The sequence below is a fragment of the Penaeus monodon genome, chromosome 1 (assembly GCF_015228065.2).
Source record: "Penaeus monodon isolate SGIC_2016 chromosome 1, NSTDA_Pmon_1, whole genome shotgun sequence".
NCBI lineage: Eukaryota > Metazoa > Arthropoda > Malacostraca > Decapoda > Penaeidae > Penaeus > Penaeus monodon.
In genome coordinates, this window is record NC_051386.1 from 42,666,849 (window position 1) to 42,671,848 (window position 5,000).

Here is a 5,000-nt window from a genome sequence, read left to right on the forward strand (position 1 = left end):
TCTCTTTTCTCTCTCTCTTTTACTCTCTCTCTCTCTCTTCTACTCTCTCTCCCTCCCTCCCTCCCTCCTCACACTCCTCCCTCTCTACGTCACTGTGTTTACGAGAAAACTTTGTTTTTCAGAAATGTTTTATTCACAATTTTGATTTTTTTCCCGTGAACTACAAGGTCTGTTTGCGTGAGGGCGAGAGATCCAGAAAGGTGAAAGTTTTAATCTGGCGTTGCGCATTGGAAGAGCCTTGCGCTTTTCATGGGAAGTGAGCTTACTGTTGCCGATTTCTTTCGGTGGGAGTTTGTGGGGTATTTTGGGACGGCTGTGTGCGCGTTGATAGCGTACGTTTTTTGTTTGTTTGTTTGCCTTTTTCTTGGGGTAAATTCATAATTATTCTTAGTAGAACTACGTCAGCATACGGTAATTGTCATCGCTGTCATCATCATTATCATAACCAATATCATCATCATCATCACCATCGCCGCTTGGCAGTCACCTACCACTAATCGTTGCTATCACTCTCATGATCATGAATCTACTCACACCACGTTTACCATCAACTCAGCATCACCGCAACACCATAACCACCGCCCTTGCAGCCAGCATCACCACCACCTTAATCCCTGCCATTACCCAAACCATTATCTCGCGACGACCTCTTTCGCGAAAACTACCACCCTCACTGCCTTTCTAACCACCCCCTTCCTCTCCGTCTCCCCCGCCCCCCTCCCCATCACCACACCTCCACATCACCTCCTTACTACACCATCAACATTACATCTCTTCACCAGGCCACCACCATCAACTCACCATCACCCTCACCGTCACCCCGTCACTAGACCACCACCATCAACAGACCACCACCATCAACTCACCCTCACCCTCACCATCACCCCGTCACTAGACCACCACCATTAACTCACCCTCACCTCACCATCACCCCCCCACCACCTCCCCCCCCCCACCTTAAAAGGCCACCCCTCGCCCAACCCCAATAAGCCTGTGGGCGTGCGCAGGGCCCTTTAGTTTTATTTACGGGCGACCCTCCCTCTGGTCTTATTACAGCTGCACGCAAACACGCAGTTGTCTCCTGGTGCTATTGTTGTTGTTGTTGTTGTTGTTTTTTGTCAACGTCGTTTTTTGCGAGTTGCTTGGGTATCGGCGTTATCATCGTCATCCAAAGAAAATTTGAGAGAACCGGTGATACTATTACTACTACAACGACTATGCTGTTATGTTTACTTCTGCAAAAAGTGGTACAGATAATGCTGCTGCTGCTTCTGCTACTAGTGCTGCTACAGCTGCAACAATTATTTTGTTAAGTACTCCATTACAATCCGCGTTACTGCCATAACAACAAATAATACTGCTCAGGAATAAGAATTTAAAGAAAATAAAAATAACAGCCAGAGGAAGAAGATAGGGAAAAGAAAAAAAGAGGGGGACAGAAGACAAACAGACAGGTAGAGACAAACTTACAGACACACAGGCTGGCAGAAACGAACAAACGGACGAATAGACAGGCATACATAAACAGAGAAGGACGTAAACACACATGCTAAGAATCAAAGTGAGACACAAACAGGAATTCGAAACCGCTAAAAAAAAGAAAAGAAAAAAAAAGAGAGAGAGAGACAGACAGACAGAGACAGAGACAGACAGACAGACAGACAGAAAGGCAGACAGACATAAAGATGGAGATCACCCCTTCCTTCACTCCTCTCCCTTCCCTCTACTTCCTCTTCATCCAACTTCTCTCACTTCCTCTCTCTGTCTCTCGCCTCTCCATTCTTTCTCTACCTCCCCCTTCCTCTCCTTCTCCTGTGCCATCCACGCTCTTCTGTCCCTTCGTCTCTCTTTCATTCTTTTTTTTTTTTTACCTTTTTCTCCGTCATTCCCTCCCTCCTTTCCTCTCACTCTCCCTCCTTCCCTCCCTCCTTTTTCTCTCTCCCTCCCACTCTCCTTTTTTCTTCATTTCCCTTCTCTGTTTCTCCCTCTCTCCCTCGCTAATTTCTTCCTCCTCCTCCTCCCCCCATCTTCCTCTCCCCCCCCATCTTCCCCTCCCCCCCCTACTACCCGCATGCCGGCTTCCCCTCATCTTTCCGTTCATGTAATCTCGACCTCCTCCTGTGTCTATCTTCATCTCTACCCCCTTGCTTTGTTCCCAGATCTGTCTTCATTCATGGTAGCTTTGCGTTCGCTCTGTCGCGATCTCTCTCTTCTCTCCTCTTCTCTTCTCTCTCTTAATGTCACTCTCTTTTCTTCCCTTCTCTCTCTTATTCTCGCTCTCTCTCTCTCTTATTCTCGCTCTCTCTCTCTATTATTCTCTCTCTTCCTTCTCTCTCTCTCTTCCTTCTCTCTCTCTCTTCCTTCTCTCTCTCTCTTCCTTCTCTCTCTCTCTTTCTTCTCTCTCTCTCTTCTCTCTCTCTCTCTCTCTCTCTCCTCTCTCTCTCTCTCTTCTCCCTCTCTCTTCTCTCTCTCTTCTTCTCTCTCTCTCTCCCTCTCTCTCTCTCTCTTTCTCTCTCTCTCTCTCTTCTCTCTCTCTCTCTTCTCTCTTCTCTCTCCTCCCTCTTTCTCTCTTCTCTCTCTCTCTCTCCTCTCTCCTTCTCTCTCTCTCTCTCTCTCTCTTTCTCTCTCTCTTTCTCTTCTCTCTTTCTCTCTCTCTTCTCTCTCTCTCTCTCTCTCTCTCTCTCTCTCTCTCACTCCTCTCTGTCTCTCTCTCACTCTCCCTCCCTCCCTCCCTCCCCTTTCGTGACCCCTTTCGCCACCCCCCATCTCTATCTCTACCTCCATATTTACCTGTCTGTCTATTTGTCTATCTCTCAACTTATTTGCCTATACATCTATTTCTTTCTCAATCTTTCTGTCTGTCTATCTGTCTATTTCCCCTTCTTTCAGTCCTTATTCTCCAAGTCCCCTTCTCCCTCAGCAGAATTCACAAGCAGAAAATTAGCCCCGCATTCGCATACTTTATCAATTTTGCAAGCGTTCATCGACTGCCAATAATCGCCTGTCGATCATGCGTTTCTGAAGCGCCAAAGTTCGTCACGCGGGGAACTAATAATGCATTTCCCTTCATTTTTTATGTTTTCATAGATCTCCATTGAAATATGATACGTAATTCTGATACATTTTGTTGTATGGGTTTTCTTACTCGGTTGCTAAATGTTTGTGTTGAGCGTTCTTGTATGCGCCGAGTATGGTATCCGGTTTGGTGCGTTTTTGTAATCTTTGCCCTTGTGGACGTGGATGTAGTTAGTCTAAGGTAGGTTCTTATATTTTTCTATCTATTTACATGTTTGATTTTTTTGTGTGTGTGATTTGTTTTACGTTTTGTGTGTTTGTTTATGGGAGAGGGTTTGAAAGAAACATGTATGACATACAACATTGTTTATTTAGATCATATCGTGTGAGAATGTGCATTACTTATCTATATCAATATACAGACTATTTTCTCCATTTGTTACTGGAAAGTTACAAGGAAAATCGGTCAGACATTGAAAAATAACGATTTATCGAAAACTAGATGGAGATACGTAGGCCATATCTCATTATTTATTTATTTATGTTTAGCATAAGATAGTTAGCGCAAGAACATCTTCGGAGTTTCTCAGAATGCAATATTGGTTTTAGCAGTGAGCTGGGATAACAGCAAGATAGTCAATGAATGATCCGATATCAGGTTTTGTTATCTGGTCACTCACACACGCACGCATCGCGCCCCACAACACACAACACACCCCCAAACACCACACACACACACACACACAACACACACATCACACACACACACACACACACACACACACACACACACACACACACACACACACACACACACACACACACACACACACACACACACACACACACACACACAGAAGCCTGGCGGAGAAAGACATTAAGCTAACAGAAAAAGCGATGCACAAACTGATTAGCTTATTATTTTATTTCACTGTTCTCTTTTGTCTCCAGAAACACACAAAATAAAACTTGTTTCGCATATAATTTCAAAACTCAAAACGCGTGATTTTCTTCCTTACTTTTTGTCGTATTTAGGTTCCTTTGCGCTTCTTTTTATTCCTTTGTCACATGCCATTGTTATTATGTCGCCTGTGTGTCAACTTTTATCCCTTTTATTAATTTTTCTAACGTTAAGATAATTTTTTGCAAAGTCCGGAGAAGCATTAATTTTGTTCCCGCTGTCTCTCGATGCTAGTCGGTACGTTCAATTTTTTCTCCTCCCTTTGTTTCTGCCTCTCTCTCTCTCTCTCTCTCTCTCTCTCTCTCTCTCTCTCTCTCTCTCTCTCTCTCTCTCTCTCTCTCTCTCTCTCTCTCTCTCTCTCTCTCTCTCTCTCTCTCTCTCTCTCTCTCTCCTCTCATTTCTCTTTTCTGTATTCGCTTTTTTCCACTTATTTCTCTGTCTGGCGTCGCGAAACCTTTTACAGTCGATAAAGAATTCATTGCGTATGATTGATGTTCGTATTAAGCCTTGCTTGTTCGCCATGAGTTACAGATCGACTTTGGGTCAGCGACCCTCCAATCTCACTTCGTTTGCTAACAAAACTCTATGCATAAATTCATACACACATGTATGTGTGTGAGTTAGCATGCATGCGCGCGCGAGCACACACACACACACACACACACACACACACACACACACACACACACACACACACACACACACACACACACACACACACACACACACACACACACACACACACACACACACATTTGTGTGTGGTTGTGTTATTTTCTTTTAAACTCTTTAGCCTCAGTAGTTTATCACATTTTAGACAGAAAGGACAAGAAAATTGCACTATTAAGATAAGACAATGATTTTGTGTCAGAACTGGTAATTAAGAACGTATTGAATATTGCAAATTGCATTGCAAAGTACAGCGAACAATAAATTAGCATGATGAGTAGTTCCAGCATTGTTATTGCTATTGTTCCGTTCAGAGATAGAGCGATACAGACAAATTAGTATATGAATAGATAGA

At 43.8% G+C, this 5,000-nt stretch overlaps 1 protein-coding gene across 2 annotated transcripts in view; it reads left to right on the top strand.

Moving 5' to 3' along the window:
• Positions 1–5,000, top strand: part of LOC119572510 (DBH-like monooxygenase protein 1) — a 60,370-nt gene that overhangs the window by 41,499 nt on the left and 13,871 nt on the right. The gene's annotated exons all lie outside the window — the stretch shown is intronic.